We start from the raw sequence: 17574 nt of genomic DNA, 5'->3' as shown, positions 1-17574 counted from the left end.
CCCCTAGGCATCCAGGAGCCCTTCTTCTGAAAGTCCCATAGTTCTTTATCACTATTTCTACATACCTGGTGATGGTACAAAAGAGGCTGACATGCCTCTTTTCTGCTGAAAGAAGGCAAAAGGAAAACATTCCTCCCTAATTGACTCAAGCTAGGAATGCCCCCTTCCAGAGACCTGTCTGCTTTAGAGTCTGGTTACCCGCTGCATAGCCAAGACCACGGTGGGTAGAGACGGTTCAGGTAGGTCTCAGGGGTGCTGTCCTAAAGTCTGCCTACCAGGGAGGGGTCAAACATGGAGCAGAAGGCCACAGGTGCCAATAGTTCAGTGTTCCCGCTCCCATCTAGCTAGCTGCTGGCCAGCTTTGTAGGGACAGTGCTGGGGGAAGTCACCAAGAAGGCGTGCGTCAGGAAGAGCTTCCTAACTGTCCTCACTTATGGCCTGAAAAGGTGGCTACGAAAGGTGGTGAGGGATGTGCAATTGGAGGTGGGATGGCCATGCGCCAGATTCAAATGGGAGAGAATGTCAGAGTGTTTAACTAACAAAAAGGAGTAAGGGTTCAAATCAGGTCACAGGGCCACCTGCTGCCTGTGACAGGATTTGAACCACTGTCCAATGTGTTCTTGCATTCCTGTTTAGTAACGGGAAAGCTTGTCTAACCCATGTCCCACTCCGAGGTACATGGCTTGGTGCTTTGGAGACAAGCTATTGTGTATTTGCTGGTCCATAACCCAGCCATACTCACTTATCCCCAAGCCTGTGTCCTGCTTGCCCATCACTACTACCTTAGTGCCAAAGACCAAGTGGTCTGGTTGCTCAGTGGGAGATTGCTGGCAGGAGCTGTGCTAAACTGGAGGGAGAATGGAAGTGCCTAGCTAGGTCTGCCACCTGCTGGCCAAGAGTCATGCTGCGTGGAATCCTGTTATGTTTTTTGCAGACGGTTTCCATTGGCTCCGGGGAGGAATGCTGGTGAGGTAGTGAGAGAAATGGGCAGAGCAACACTGGTGGTGGCTGGGTCTGGCTACAGCCTTGCCTTTGCCTCTCTGGATTCCAGTTTTCTACAAAACATCAGGATTGCAGTTTGGGACTGTGGCACCTAGATCTTCCATACAGCTATTGTCACTCGCCATTTTTAATTTTTTTAAATTACGTTTTATTTAGTGTGTATGCACCACAATGTAAATGTGGTAATCAGAGAACAACTTAAAGGACTAAATTCTCTCCTTCCAGCATGTGGGTCCCAGGAATGGAACTCAGGGAGCCAGGTGTGACTGCAAGCATCTATACCAACATGGCCATCTTGCCAGCCCTTTCTTTTACTTCAAATGAATAGCTTAACTGCTCTGAGAAATTGTGTTTACAGCTATAAAGTGGAGTGAATGAGAACTGGGTATCAAGAAACTGGGTACATTATCATTGTCCTTATTTTAGATGTCATCCTTGTCATTGGATTTAGTATTCACCTTAGGGAGGTACTTGGATGTCCCATCTTAGTGATGCTCGGGCCCCTGGCACAACCTGATACTAACGGGTACAGGTAGCCCCAGTGAAAGCCTCGGTCCTGTTCCGAAGGCCCCATTCATTGCCCAAGCATAGTTCCAGCATGGTCAACTCCTTATCCTTCGGGTCTGGACCTGCGGGACGGTCTCCATGTCCGCTCAAAGACTATGGAAGGCAAGGTGAAGCAAAAGCCCAAGTTCTTTGGTGATTTCTAATGCAGAGATTGCAATAGATAAGGGTCAGAGGCCAGAGAGACAGACTGACTGAATTGGAGGCGGCAAAGGGAAGGGAGAGCTATCCAGGACAGATCTAGAGGTTTAAGACCAAACACAGCCTAAGGACGACGGTTCTTGCGCCTGAACCTGTCGGGTTAAGGGGCTATCTCAATCACTCAGAGATACTTCGCAGGCTGGGGTTGCAGTGGCAGCTTGAAGGGACCAGACGCCAGCACAGCTCCAGCTTTGGCGTAGCTCCAATCTTGGCGCAGCTCTGGGGGCGGAGCGCCGAGTATCTGAGCGACGGCACGCACAGCCAACAAGGGCGCAGCTGTGGGTGTGCCGCTCCGCCTTTCGCTGTTGCGTCCAATAGCGAGCGTCCTGGCCTCGGTCTGGGCGGGCCCTGGGCTGGAGACTGTGGCGCGCGGGTGCGGCACCCGGAAGTCGGCGGCTGCGGAGGCGGTGAGTGCGCGGCGGGAGGCTGGGGCTGGCGGGCTGCGCTCCTGGCGGGGCTAACACACTGTCGGGCGCCGGGCTCCTGGAACACGGTCTGGACCAGGTTGGTCAAGGGCGAGGCGGCCCGCACCTTCTCGTCTTAACTCGGTTTCCCCTTTCCAATGCATAAAATGGAAACTAAACGGCCTGACTCGGGACTCTAGTCCGACAGACCAAACCTTCTCTGGCAATTGAAAGCAGCCCACACGGTACTGAAAGGTGTTTTTGATTATCCCTGTCAGGACCGGGTGCGGGGAGAGGGGGTCTCGGCAGACAGGAGCAGACTCGCTGTTTAAGAGGCTAGATTGACTGGACAGGGAGCTGCATGGTTGTTGCAGGGTGGAGGGCTGCAGCCTCCAGCGTCTCAGGGACCTCTCTGGTGGAGCCTAGTCATGTCGCCCCCTCTCACCCTGAAACCTGCCATGAGGCCTCGAGAGGCTCACGATATGTCAGAGTAGGCGGCAAGTGCTGGGTCATTCCTGTCCCAGGCGTGGGCTTTACTGGGTCGTCTTGGTAAACCCACGCCCGGAGCTGGAGGGCATTACGTGTATCCAGGCCCTACTCTAGGCTCTTTGGTAGCCCTGGTTTGCTTGTTTTCCTCTTGGACAGTGGGCAAGGAGGACCCCATGTTGAGACACCAGCCGTCTACCCTCAGCGTCTTTCCTGTGCTTTTGCCTGGTAGGGTAGATCACCTCTTTAGGGTGAACCTTAAGTCCTTTCACAGGTCCCTGATCCTCAGTCCCCCCCCCCCCCTCCCCAGTGAAGTGTGTCTTTTTCAGCCCTGTCTGCCGGCTGGACCTGCTGACTACTCTTTTGCCCCTACTGGGCTCAGAGCCATCTTCTGAGGTAGATGTGACAGCAGCTATAAGGGACAGCTGGATGTCACTGTGAAAGGCATCCTCTAGACAACTTTTTAAGGCAATATTCATTGTTCCAACACTGTCCATAGTGAAGAAAACTCTAGCTAAGGGAATCAAGTGTTTCCAAGGCTGCTCCAGTCCAGGGTGCTTGGCTTCCAGGCTTGTGCGCCCCCCCCCCCCATCATGTGATCTGCTGGAGAGGGTGACTTACCAGATAGATGGAGCAGAGCCTTTGCTCCTCCTCCAGATTCCCAGTGTTCCCACAGGGATGCAGGATGCTCTGGTGCTCTCATCTACAGGTTCCCTACCGTGCTCCCCAATCCCACATTTTCCTTTAATTTGTGTCTTTATGTCAGTGTTTGGGGGACACAGCTCCCAGCTGTCACCCCTCAACAGCCTGAGGATTTTCTCTAGTTTTAAGGGACCTAAACTCATGTTTCACCAGGCTTTCATGCTGATAAGAATTCCAGGATACCCAGTTTATGAAGTGGAGTTGGAGATTGTGTTAAAGATATTTCAATAGAGGCTTAAGCATGAAGATTAGGAGCAAAAGAGTACCCCCCCCCAAAAAAGGAAAATATACCCCAGAGGTTGGGCTTCTCAAAAGCAGCTCATTCAGCAGGGCAGGGATGGTGACCACTCCTTTAATCCAGCACTTGGAAAGCAGAGGCAAGCAGAGCTCTGTGAATTCGAGGCCAGCCTGGTCTACAAAGGGAGTTCCAGGACAGACAGGGCTATTACACAGAGAAACCTTGTCTTGAAAAACTACCCCTCCCCCCCAAGAAAAACCAACTCATTGAGTGAGGTTTAAAGTTCTGCCTTGTCACTGGGGTGGTTTCTGATGGCATCTGACAAGGTTATAAGGTGAAAGTTCAGCCAGCACTGGTGGGATATCTTAAGGCAAACAGTTTTGTTTGAAGTTCTCTCTCAGTAGCTGGGTAAAGAGATAAGACTATGCCCAAGGTTATATACAGTTTTTCATGCCTTAAGCCTGGGTCATTGTTATTTTAACATAGAACAGCTATAAATGAGGCTGGCTGTGGTAGCTCACACTTGGGATGTAGCGGCAGGCAGGACTCTGTGAGCTTAGTCAAAGCTAGACAGTGAGACCCTGTGTCCACAAAACCAATCTGTTTATGAGAAGAATGTTAACTACCAGCAGCCCTTAGCAGTTGCTGGTCATTGTGCTGGAGTGTTGGCTCTTCAGCTGGCAAACAGCCTCACTCACATTCTGGGATGAGGAACTGCTCTTGCTTCTCATGTCCTCATCATTCGCATGTGCTCCCATCACTTGGACTACAGTTCCACAGTCTGATCACCCACCTACTTGTGGTGTGTGGTAAGCACAGCCCTTGCCCGAATGTAGGTGACCACCTATAGAAAGTGTAAGGCAGGAAGGCTTGGAGGAGCCCCAGAAGCAGACCTGGGCTTGTTGTTGGCACTCTACGTAGGGGAGGAGAGCCAGAGCTCATCTTTTGGTGATGTGTCAGTCAGCTTACAACCGTAGTGACTGTGAGGCTGGCGTTTTGTTGGTTCAGACCACATGTCTTGATAAAGGGCTCACCCCTTGACCACAAGGTCACCTCAAGCCAAGTTAATCTTTGAGACAACTAGTCATTGTTCTTTGAGGCAGTGTCTTGCCACATAGTCTTGACTAGCCTAGAACTTGCTGTGTAGCCCAGGCTGGCCTTAACCTCATGGCCATTTTATTTCTCTGCAGGGTGCTGAGAAACTTTTTTATTTTTGTGTGTGCACGCGTGCACGCGTGCGTGTGTGATGCATGCGTGTGCAATGTCCAGGCTCGTGCTCCACAGTACACTATGAAGGACTAGTCAGAGGACAGCCTTTAGGAGTTGGTTCTCCTTGTACTGTGTATTCTAGAGCTTGAACTCAGGTCCGCAGCTTGTGAAACTTGTGCTTTTACCTGCTGAGCCAACTTGCTGACTCTTGCTGTGTTGTCTACACTGGCATTGGATTTGTTATCCTCCTGTCTCTGCCTCCCAAGAGCTAGGATCACAAGTGTGCGCATCATACCCTTTGACGATGAGCATCGACCTCCCAGCAAAGCTCCCTTGGTCCACTGTTGACATTTGTGTTGTACTGACAAGCACGCTGTTGAAGTGCTTGCTTTTATTCTCTCTTTGGGGCAGTTGTGAGCCTTAGATGGCTCAGTTAAGAGCATTTGTTCCTGCAGAGATTCTGGGTTCTCTTCCTAGCACCCAGATAACGTATTATAACTGCAGTTCTGGAAAGCCTGACACCCTCTTGGACCTCTGCAGGCACCCAGCATGCACGTGGTACACAGACAAACATATAAGGAAAACACTCACATACATGAAATGAATAAATCTTTTTTTTTCTTAAAAAATGCCATAAACTTGGCATTAGTGGTGCATGCCTTTAATCCCAACACTTAGGAGGTAGAGGCAGGTGGCTCTCTTCGAGCTCAAGGCCAGCCTGGTCTACAAAAAGAGTTCCAGAATAGCCAGGGCTGTTACACAGAAAAACTCTGGGGGGGGGGGATGACGACGACCTACGACACACACCAACAACAATAACAAACAAAAAAAACAAGACAAGAATGCCATATTTTGTCTGGGTATGGTGGCACACACCTTTAATCCTAGTACCTGGGAAATAGAGGTGGGCAGATCTCTAAGAGTTTGAGACCAACCTGGTCTATGTAGAATTCTAGACCCTCCAGGACTCGTTTCAAAAGCAAAACCTAAACTAAACTGAATACTCTATTTATTTATTTTTCAATACACAGTAGGGTGAGAGAAGCCACCTGAAGGCCAGGCCTGTCCCTATTGTCGGGGGTGAGGGTGGCGAGTAGGCTGGCCTTCCTGCCAGGGGAGGCTGAAATGCAAGACTGCCCTGTGTCCACAGCTTTCTGTCATACCCATAGTATGCTTGGTTTGTGCTATTCCTTTGAACTGTGAAGAGACCATGACACCCTGGTGTGAGGCTAAATTAATGTCTTCAGAACATTGGGGAGACCGAAGGAGAAGTTATCACAGGAGAGAATTTGTCATGGTGAGCTGCTGTCTAATAGCTGAGCACATTGGCTTAAGGAGCTCTGGCTGCCAAGATGGGAGGAGAGGAGGGTGCTGTTGCAGATTGGTTGCTGGGAGAATTTCTAGACGTCAGGATTTCTTAGCCAAGGTCTCAGAAACGGTGACACAGTGTTCCATGTGTGTTTACCTCCTCTGCTGGCAGCTCCCTGGAGCCCAGATCACAGCCTGTCACATCAGGAGTTTCTGTTTGTCTCATCCTGCCCTAAAGGACAGCTTCACCCCCAGGGACTACCACAACCAGCGGCAATTTGGTGGTCTGGAAGCCCAAGGGACCTGTCCACTGACCAGCCTCCCCAGCTTGACAAACTAGGCAGCCCTAAAAGTGCATTTTCACGCCTTGTAGTTAAACGTATCAGCTGTCGGCAGGAGTCACAGGACCTCTATCCAAAGCCTTGATCCATACAACCCGTAGACTGTCTCAGATTTAGACTTCCAGCTGGAAGTCAGGAAGAAAAAAATGCCTCCTGTTCCTTTGTGTCCCTGCATCTCCACGTTTCCACCCACATGCCCTGCTTGCCCGTTCCTCTAGGCCCCAAGCGTGTGCTGCACACTGCTCAGGTGAGCGGGGCTCTTGTCAGGCTGTATAGCTGTGCTCTACCCTGTGCTCCTGTGTCCTGGACCATGACACCTCTGTTCTTTTTGTCTCTTCTCCACCTGCATCAGCGTGGGATGCGCAGGCTGTACAAAGCTTTCTTCCTTGTCTTGAAACATGCTAACTGTAGGTGCACAGGTTTTCAGCACCTCCCTTGATGGATTCTATCATTCTTCTAGCCATTCACAGGCAGCCGCAGAAGCCGTTGCTGGCACCCAGGCCTCTGCTTCCTGTCCTCTGGCTGTCCCTGAGACCAGATGGTCCTGTCTGCCTTCTGACCCCATGAACAGATCTTGCTTACTTCTAGTCACTGTATAAAAGACAGAGTGGCGCTTGCTTTCCTGGCTGCTACCTCCCTGCTGCTGCTGCTACCTCCCTGCTGCTGCTGCTACCTCCCTGCTGCTGCTGTTGCTGCTGCTGCCGCCGCTGCCTCAGGAACTTGTTGTTTTTTTGCCATTGTGTGCTGCTCCAGGATAGGGACAGCTCCATTGGAAGGATACAAACTGGCTTTGAGCTGTGAGGGCGTCAAGCGTAATGTGTTAGAGCTCTTGTAAGCAAGTTAGGGCGTGACTGAGGCTGTGGGTTCCATCCCCAGCACCGCATGCACATACAATATTGAAGGCAGTGGACCTCCTCACTGTGTTACTTTACAGACTTTGGTTCTGGCATACTCTCTGGCATGGCATGGCTAACAAGGATACTGTGATTACTGGACTTCAAATCACAGCTTGTGTCCCAACAAGTCGAGTTCTATCACTGTCCTCAATAAATCAATTAAAAAACCCAAACTAAGGGACTGGAGAGATGGCTCACCTGTTGAAAGCACTTGCTGCTCTTGCAGAGAACCCAGGCTCAGTTCCCAGCAATAACATGAGAGCTCACAACTGTCCCTAGGCACACGCAAGATACAGACACACATTCAGACAAAAGACTTATACACATAAAATAAATAAATCTTAAAAATTAAATACCCAATTTAATAGTGGCAAGCAGAAAAAGATTTATTCAGTGTAGCCACATTGGGAAGAAGGACAAAGAGGTTGTGTAACATACTGGCCCCTCACCCTTACCCCCAAGGTCTTTCCAGGCAGGTCCTCTGAGATGGGTTTCAGGTAGTCATCATTTAACCATGCTGGCAGGGGAAGCTGTAATATGGAGTGGCCATCTTTGTTTCTATACTCTTTAGAGAAGAATCTCTGCATTTAGATTGATGAAGGTGCTACATAGGAATAGTTTAGGAAACTAACCCTGGTGTTCGCTCTGCCTTGAGGCTGCTACATGCCAATGGCTTAGCAGTTTAGGGAGGTGGTAGATAGCCTATAAAGGTTGGCTGACCCCTCTACAGGGACAGCCTTTCAGATCTAACATCCGTTGCCAGGGTCCCTAACCTGAAGGTGCACATAAGGAGAAGGTAAGAAGTGTCACTAAGCAGTCCAGCAAGGTCTCATCTGCAATCTGTCCTGCCAGGGTAGTCCCTCCTGTGAGTTTCTGGAGACCATTCCTTCTGTTTGTCCCTAGGTTTCTGCCCTTTCTCCTAGCTGGAGATTCCTGGGAGACTTATAGTTCTTAGGGTGCCTGGTTTTAACCATTTGTATAGTTAGAATGGGGGCACAGCATTTATTTAGTGTATCCTCATTCCTTCTAGACAGGCCAGTTACAGCGCAGCACCAAAAGTTCCAGCTAGGCTTTTGAGATAAGGTCTGATCTTCCTACCTGTGTCTTAAGTAGTAGAATTCTAGCCTGTGCTTCAAGGCCAGTATGTAAAGACTGTTACTCTAGTCTCCCATTGCCACAGCAGAACAGCCAAAACTGACTCTATAAAGAAAACAGATTTGTTTTAAGCTCATAGTTTTGGATGTTGAAAGTCTAAATGGCATGGCACAGACTCTGGCAAGCCCTCGCCCCACTTGCTGCATCACCTGACAGATGGCAGTGACAGGAACATGTGTGAGAAGGCTCTTGTAATAACTTGCTTTTTCAAAAGCCCCATAATCACCCCCTTCCAAGGCCAGTATGCTCTTTGAGCTAAGGGCTTCTCTCTAGGCCTGAATTATTTTTCCCTTAATCTATTTTTATGTGAATAGGTGTTTTATCTGCATGTATGTATTGTACCACATGCATGTAGTGCTCTCAGGCTAGAAGAGGGCATTGGATCCTCTGGAACTAGTGACATTCAGTCTTAAGGTGCCATGTGGGTGCTGGGACTTGAATCTAGGTCCTCTGGAAGAGTAGCTAATGTTCTTAGCCACTGAGCCATCTCTCCAGCCCCTGAGAACCAAACTCTAAGAGATCTTATCACCTCTCAGCACCACTACCCCATGGGAGTGGAGGACTGAGTTGGGGTATATCCAAACCATAGCATCTATGAATAGCCAGGAAAGAAACCAACTCTCCAGACATCAGAGTGCAAACTGGGGTGAAGGTTAACTGCTGCACCCTTGAAGCCTGCTGTTGCTGCCAGGTGTCAGGAGACAATGTGATAAAGGGGGGTAGGCTGGGTGGCTCAGTAAGATGCCCAGGAGTTGGCTGTGCATTTGAGAAGCCTGGTTGTGCACCCCACCTTGCACCATCCAAACAGACAGACAAGGCCAATCAAAGAGCCAGAAAAGGGAATCTTATTTTGGGATAGGAAGGAGTTATTCAGAACAACAGGAGATACAAACCTTGTACAGAAAAGATGGGAACTTTTAGCCAGGTATGGCATGTACCTGTGATCCCAGGACTGAAGAGGTAAAGGCAGGAGAAAGAAGAGTTCAAAGTCAACCTTGGCTAGATAGTGAGTTCAAGGCTATTGTAACTTAAAATTCAGGCTCATGGGAAGAAACTGTTGTGAGATCAGCCCTCAAAAGAGCTTTGTTAGTGGGAGAGCAGGCCCTCAGGTCCAAAGAAAAGCTTCATTTGGATGGACAGTTGCTATGTGTATCATAACAGGGGGCCTGAAGGAGAGCACCCCTGTCTCAGGGTTTTCTATTGCTGTGAAGAGACACTATGACCATGGCAACTCTTATAAGGAAGGCATGTAGTTGGGGTGGTGGCTTACACTTTCAGAGGTTCACTGGTATCATCATGGCAGCATGCAGGAATACGTGGTGCTGGAAAAAGACGCTGAGAGTCCTGCATCTTGCAGGTAACAAGAAATGGTCTGTAAGCCGGGCCACCTTTAATTCCAGCACTCGGGAGGCAGGGGCAGGCAGATCTCTGTGAGTTCGAGGCCAGCCTGGTCTACAAGAGCTAGTTCCAGGACAACTAGGGCTACAGAGAAACCCTGTCTCAAAAAACCAAAAAGAAAAAGAAAGAAAGAGTCTTTTGCCAGGCGATGGTGGCATACACCTTTATCCTAGCACTCAGGGAGGCAGAGGCAGGTGGATCTCTGTGAGTTCGTGGTCAACCTGGTCTATAGAGTGAGTTCCAGACAGCCAAAGATGCACAGAGAAACCCTGTCTCGAAACCCTCTTCCCCCAAAAAAGAAGTGGTCTGTCTCACTGGGTGTGCCTTGAACATATATGAGAGCTCAAAGCCTACCTCTACAGTGACCCTCCCTTTGGGACCATTTTCTTTCAAACCACCACAACACCCCAATTCTAGAATAGAGATACAGCATGACCTTATGCAGCCACGATGGGGCCTTAAAGGGGAGAGAATCTTCCCTTCAAACTGTGAATAGCAAAGGAGTTTTGTGACTCAGGTTTTTCAGGGAGGTAGGCAGAGTCCATACCGGGGACTGACCCCCCTGGCCCGAAGCAGAGAGGCAGCTTCTAGGTAGGGTTTAGGGTTGGCGGTAGGACTTGCTTTTCTACAGAAGCCTGAATGCTCAGACACTCTGACAGTTACAGCGTACACCTGACAGCTCTTTGTCCTGAGGGACCTGACTGCCTGGGCTACGTGAGACCCTGTCTCAAAAAAACAAAAAGAACCAAAAAAGGAATTTTGCTGTGATAGAAGACAGCTTCACAAAGCTGAAGGAAGGGCATGGTAGGTCATGAGGCAGGCATGTAGATACATACCCATACTTCACCAAAAAGTGAGGTGCCTCAGCTGGAAAATGGAGTCCCAGGAAGGGTGGAGAGACCTCAGAGGCAGTCTTACCGGGCAGTGATTACTGGGAGAGTTCTTGAAAGCATTAGTAGCAAATGTGCCAAGAATGCCTGAAAACTGTCCTTCCTGATCACCTCTTTGTACTAATAGCTCAGCCAAGTGTGGTGGCGCACTTGGCAGGCGGATCTCTGAATATGAGGCTAGGCTGGTCTACATAGTAACACAGAGAGCCTGTATTAAAAAAAAAAAAAAAGAAAAGCAAAAACAATAGCTCAAATGAAGGACATTTTCTTCTGGTGTTCAGAATTGGCTAGTTGTTAGGATGGGGGAATCTGAGCCATGATTCTGGGAAGACTTCCACCAGCGGTCTTAGGAGACTGCAAGTCCAGAGAGTCACGGGGAGCATTCTTTCCCTTCAGATCTCGCCCCGGGGTGCTCAGTAACACCAGTGTGTATGAGATACACTGAAAGTTTCCCTTCCTGGCAGTGACTGGGCCGTGTTGGTGGTGACAACTGGCAGCCCTTGAAGTTGAGTATGTGACTGAGGTTCAGTCCTAGTGCCCCTCCCCCTCATCTTCCTGGCATGGTCAGCAGGGGCATTGGCAGGTCCTGAGTGCTGTTACTCCTGGACCTCACTCCACAGAGGCCACGTGTGTCCTCCTGAGCATTCATTCTAGTTGGGGTTGGCCGAGTACCTATTTGCCAGAGCTAGCCATGACCCTGGTGATATAGCTGGAGGTGGGGAGGCTCTATAGCTAAGGATAGCTCAGAAAGGGCTGGGATTCTCTTAGTGTTGGAAGTTTTGACCGTCACAGGACACTGGGACTTCCCTTTGTTATCTTGTCTATATATGGACCTTGGCTGTCTTAAGACATGGACAGAGCTGTATAGTGTAGATGTTTATCCATTTGTTGTGTATTGACCGTCCCTCCTCCCCCTTTTGCTCTAGAAAGTGAGCAGGCAGCTCTCTACACCGACTCTGGTCTGGAGGAATTCCTATGTAGGCAGGGGGATGGACGGGTGTATGCTTTGCACATACTGGAGAATCTTTGACCACTTTTCCTTCCAGTATCTGCCTAAGGCATTCTCCTTTTCTGTAACCACTCCAAGAATGAAACTAATAAGTTAGTACTGTACAGGACTGACTGTACTTTGTAATACTTAATTTTTATTTGTTTTGTTTTTGTTATTTGAGAAAGGGTTTCTTTGTGTAGCTTTGACACTCCTGGAACTCACTTTGTAGATCATGCTGGCCTCGAACTCACAGAGATCCACCTGCCTCTGCCTCCTTGAGTGCTGGGACACTACAACCACCTGGCTATAATACTCAATTTTTTTTAAAGATTTATTATGTGTATAGTGTTCTGCCTGCATGTACGCTGCACACCAGAAGAGGGCATCAGATCTCACTACATATGTCTGTGAGCCACCATGTGGTTGCTGGGGATTGAACTCAGAACCTCTGGAAGAGCAGCCAATGCTCTTAACCACTGAACCATCTCTCCAGCCCCTGTAATACTCAGTTTTTATAGTTCAAATCTAACCTGTATACTGTAGGTTCATGTTTTCCTTGTTCCCCAGCAGGCATCACAGTTTTGGGAGACTGTGGAACCTTTAAGGGGTAAGGCCTAGTTGGTGAAAGTGGGCATGGTGAATCACACATTTAAACTCAGCATATGGGAGAGCAAGGCAGGTAGTTCTTTGTGAGTTCAAGGCCAGCTTGATCTACATAGTTCCAAGACAGCCAGAGCTGAGACCCTGTCTCAAAAAGAAAAACAAAACAAAACAAACACAAACAACAACTAAAAACAAAAGAAGAAAGTAGGTCATTAGGGGTGGGTGGGCTTTGAAGGTTATACCTAGCCCGGGTTCAGACTACCGTCTTGGTCGCCCATGGCACAAAAGGAACTTCTGCCACGTGCCCAGTCATGGTCACCTCATTCTTTCCCTGCCTTGATGGTCGAAATCATCTTTCCTCCTCAAGTTGTTTCTTTCAGATGTTGTCACAGTGAAATTAAAGAAACTAACGTGGAAAATTGGCCAGAAAGGTAGGGCCATTTGTGTAACTAAACTTGACCATGTGCCTTTTAAGCCTTTGGAGCTGTTCTGCAAGGCAAATTTACAAATTTGGAGATGGAGAATAGAGAAGCCCCAGAATGTCTTAAGCTTCATTCACTGGATGGTTCTGGTGTAGCTGAATGTTCAGGATGGTGTTGGTGGCAAAGACTGTGCTCCTGAGATCAGATGGACAGAGACTGTATCGGGAGGTGACCCAGTACCCACCATGTTACCTTCTAGCAAATAATTTGTCTATATCCAGTTAGTGTCCACAGCTCAAAACTAATGGACTAATCAGTTTGTTGGACGAAATTTAACTAGGTTTGTAGTGAAAATTAGCAAAAAGAACGACAGATATGAAAAACATATAGTTTAGCCAGGAAGGGAGTATGGATATATTTAAAGTGTATGTAAAGCTAGAGTGGCCAGAGCTGTTAGTGGCATCTTGGGAGCCAGAGACAGGTGGCTCTCTGAGTTGGAGGCCAGCCTGATCTACATAGTGAGTTCCAGCACAGTCAGGGATACACAGAGAGACCCTGTCTCAAAAACAAGCAACAAAATCAAGCCATGTACTTAGTACTATGACAGGAAAGGTGTCCCTGAGGGCATTTCAGGAGGTGACAGGGCCTCACCCATCAAAGGCTCCAGGATAAAACACTGAAAACTCATTTGAAAAGAGTGAGATGTCAGTCTTAAGGTTTGGAGTAGATCAGGATCTGTCTCCCTGCTGGAGTAACCGGTAGATGTGTTAGAGTTGGGGAAATCGGCTTCCCTCGGGACCCGCTGTGCAGATTAACATTTCAGACGTGGCTGAGGAATCTGTTGTGTGGGTGTCAAACCCTGTCCTTGACAATACAAAGTAAAGCCCTAGACCTAGCAGTGGAGAGCAGCCCACTTAGGTCTGATGTTCAGGGGAGGTGCTCAGTGTTGCTATTTGGGCTTTTTTAAAAAGATTTATTTTTATTATGTATACAGTATTCTCAGTATTCTGTCTGCATGTCTGCCTGCAGGCCAGAAGAGGGCACCAGATCTCACTACAGAGTGTTGTGAGCCACCATGCGGTTGCTGGGAATTGAACTCAGGACTTTTGGAAGAGCAGGCAGTGCTCTTAACCACTGAGCCATCTCTCCAGCCCCCTATTTGGTCTTTTAAAGTGCAGCACTGTATGCAGTGTTTGGCGTTTGGGGATTGTGAATCTTCTCAGATTTGAGTGCTTGGTCAGGGTTACTGTTGCTGTGATGAAACATCATGACCCAAAGCATGGGAAGGGAAGAGTTTGTTTGGCTTACATGGCCACATCACAGCTGATCATCGAAAAGTCAGGACAGGAACTCAAACAGGGCAAAACCCTGAAAACAGAAGGAGATGCAGAGGCCATGGAGGAGTGCTTCCTGTGGCTTGTTCAGCCTACTTTCTTACAGGACCTAGGACTACTAGCCCAGGGATTTCACCACCCATAGTGAGACACTTAAGAAAATGCCCTACAGGTTTGCCTACAGCCCAATCTTATGGAGAGATTTTCTCAACTGGGGTTCCCTCCTCTCAGGTGACTCTAGCTTGTGTCAGATTGATATAAAATTGTCCAGCACAATGGGCATACTCTTCAATTCTGAGAGCTTGTTGGCCTTCTCGTTTTGTTTTTGTTATTTCCCTATTGTCAGAGAGTCTATTTTCAGTTAAAATTTGTTATGCCAAATAAGTTTGTTTTGGAACACACACAAGCTCGTGTGTGCAAAAAAAAAAAATAAATAAATAAATAAAAAAAAGAAAAGAAAGAAGAAAGAAAAAAGAAAAAAAAAGCATGCTGCCAGGGTGCTCTGCTGGAAAGAGACTGCTTAGGGAAGGAGGGTTCTCAGAGGTTCTTACTGTTATTTACGTGTATGCATGTTTTCCTCGCATGTATGAATGTGCAGTGGTGCTTATAGAGGGTAAAAGAGCGTCAGATCCCTAGCGGTACAGACATTTGTAAGCCATTATGTGGGTCCTGGGAACTGAACCCAGATCCTCTTCAAGAGCTGTACATAGCCTTAAGCACTGAACCATCTTCCCAACCCTTGTTTGCTTTTCAATTAAAGCATTTGGGAGCTACTACAGCCAAGGCCCAAGGGGACCTCCTGGCTGTGTTTCTCAGGCTAGTAGCAGAACTTGCCATTGTTCATATGGTGATGGTTTTACAGCCTTACAGGATGCAAGAATTGCAGAGACTTGGAGGCTTGCTCCTAGACCAAAGGTTCTCAACCTTCCTAATGCTGAGACTCTTTAATAAGTGGTGACCCTCAATTATAAAATTATTTTCATTGCTATTTCATAACTGTAATTTTGCTACTGTTATGAATCATAATGTAAATATCTGGTATGGAGGATATTTGGTATGCAACCCCGAGAAAGGGTCATTCAACCCAAAAGGGTCACAACCCACAGGTTGAGAATCATTGTACTAGGTTTTGTTTTGTTTTTAATTGTTGTTATTTTAAGGAAAGTCTTATGCTAGGCAGTGTGTAGCAGGGTTAGATTTCCCTCAGGAGATTCCCTGAGTGCTTGATGTGTAAAGCTATAAGGATGGAGAACAGGTTGTGATAGGAACCCTTAAATATTGGGGTGCCAGGAATGTGAAATGGCACTGAATGCAGAACCTGGAGCCAGCTCATGTATGTTCCAGACAAACACACATGTGGGTTGGGGCTGGCCAAGCCCTGTGGAGCCCACATCACACTAATGTCCTGGATATCAGACTTGGAGCTACAGAATTGAATGTTTTCCAGAGTGGATTTCTGTCTCTTTTTTTGATCTAATCTTCCCTTAATATGTAGGGTGGCTGTGTTTAGTCTGGGTTTGACCAATTAGACAGCCCACGATCAGGCACAGGCTCCAACAACAATTTTCTGGTCCCGTGGGAACTTCGGGGGTAATGTCTTGGTGGAGCAAAGAGGCAGTGGACTGGGCTGTGGAAGTGGCCTGCGTGGAGTGGAGCCTGTTGATTGAACCGTCCAGCCTTTTGTTAGGAGTATAGTGAATCTGGTAGCTCTCAGATGGGGAAGGGAGCAAGAGGGTTAGTGTTTCATCAGGAACTGGAGGCCGTTGCATGGCCTTAGACCAAGGTACTCCGCCCTCTGAGCCACTGTGTGATGACTTCTTGCAGGGCCACAGTTTAGATGTTGGGGAAGAAACCCCAAGCCCATCTTCATGCAAAGCGATTTGATAGGGGAGGATGCAGAGTTCAAAAGGCTCTTGTATTCGTGTTGCTGGTGTATTACAGGGGATGGGTACAGATTAAAATCCATAGTAGAAAAGGGACAGAGAACAGAATCCAGGTGACACCAGGCAGAGGCTCCTATTTGCCAGTTTTCAGTGGAACTGCTTGCCCCTGCTCAGTTCTTTCAGCAGCCTGCTAACCTGGGCATCCAGGATTCTACTGGAACTTCACTTGTGGGTTAGGGAGATTGCTAGCCTAGGTAGCTGACCTTACTTTGTTTCTAGCTGATAACTACATGACCAAAGGCCACCATCACAAGTCGTAGTGACATAGGCTTCACATCAGTGAAGACACTTTTCCCAAAAGACATTCCAGAGAGACTAGTCGGAGTAAACAGGGTGTGGGTGGCCCAGACCTGCTCACTGCACACATCTTGGCTGCCAGGGAGAGAACTGAGCAGAGCAGTGTACTTGTATTGATGGAGATCACTCCAGGAAGTGGAGTGCTAAATATTGCTAGGCAGGGCCAAGGACACAGTGTGAGCTCTCTGTCCAAGGCCAAGTGGGTGCGAGATAGGGGTGCTTTGGGCTCTCTGTGCACTTGTAACCTCGAGAACCTTTGGCTCAGATCCCAGGCCCTGTCTCGGCGCTTGTTCGATGCTTTCGGAGAGATCCATCCTCGGGACTCTTGTGCTCAGCAGGGCTTCATGCTCTCCTCACCCACTTCCACAAATGTCCAGAGAGGGCTCTTTTAGATTTTGTTTTGTTTTCCATTTTATTGTATTGTGTGGGTGTTTATCCTCCATGTATGTCTGTGTACCACATATGTACAGTGGCCATGGAGCCCAGAAAAGGCATTGGAGTTACAGGTGGTTGTGATTCACCATGTGCCTGCAGGTCCTCTGAAGAGCAGCCAGTGCTCTTAACTGCTGAGCTATTTCTTCAGATCTTCCAGGGAGTTTTCTTTATTCATGGTGACTGACTAAACTGGCTTCAGGCAATGCAGACTCCAGTATAACCCTGGTCACTCTGGCTTTTCTAGGAAGACAAATTCCACTGAACTCATTAGCTAATGTGCCCAAGAGTGGCACCAGGCAAGGTAGAGGCATCACCAGGAAAACCAGGCTCCTCTCTCCCACAGATATGGCTCTCATGCACAGTCTTATGACTTAAGGACCCTTGTGCATGTAGTCTGCTGTGGTCCCATGGGCTCTGCCATGCCCAGGGGTGTTGACCTGTGGGGTAGTTTTGACTATCTGCAGACCCACTTTCCCTTTACACAATGTGGTGAGCAGGAGGCTAGGGGATGGACCCAGGGCTTACCCTCAGACCTGCAGGTCAACAGGAGCAAGAAGGGGGGTAAAATATGCAGCAAGTCTAAGAGGACCCCATCAGGCCCTAAAAGAGCATCAGAACTCCCTGGGCACTGAGTTGGAGATACCTGAGACTCACAGGAGCTTGCCAGCAGCTTCTTGGGGGTCATATCTGAGCTCAGGGGACAGAAGGATCTGCTGTGGGAAAGGTACAGTAGGAAAGGTATGAGGGGTAGATTG

At 48.4% G+C, this 17574-nt stretch overlaps 1 protein-coding gene across 6 annotated transcripts in view; it reads left to right on the top strand.

The window, feature by feature from the left end:
- Tango2 (transport and golgi organization 2 homolog) overlaps positions 1–17574 on the top strand; it is a 39796-nt gene that overhangs the window by 1424 nt on the left and 20798 nt on the right. For 3 of the 6 annotated variants that reach the window (XM_041678407.1, XM_041678411.1, XM_041678413.1), the window contains exon 1: positions 2173–2271. The exons of 2 other annotated variants lie outside the window; for them this stretch is intronic. The gene's annotated coding sequence lies outside the window, so the exon portion shown is untranslated. Of the gene's footprint in view, positions 1–2127; positions 2272–17574 lie in introns of those variants that run through there. One more of the 6 variants, XM_041678409.1, reaches the window with a different exon arrangement.

Source organism: Microtus oregoni, unplaced genomic scaffold (assembly GCF_018167655.1).
Source record: "Microtus oregoni isolate MIOR12 unplaced genomic scaffold, Mior012 000029F_ref0000214, whole genome shotgun sequence".
NCBI lineage: Eukaryota > Metazoa > Chordata > Mammalia > Rodentia > Cricetidae > Microtus > Microtus oregoni.
This window is presented reverse-complemented; position numbering and strand designations above follow the sequence as displayed.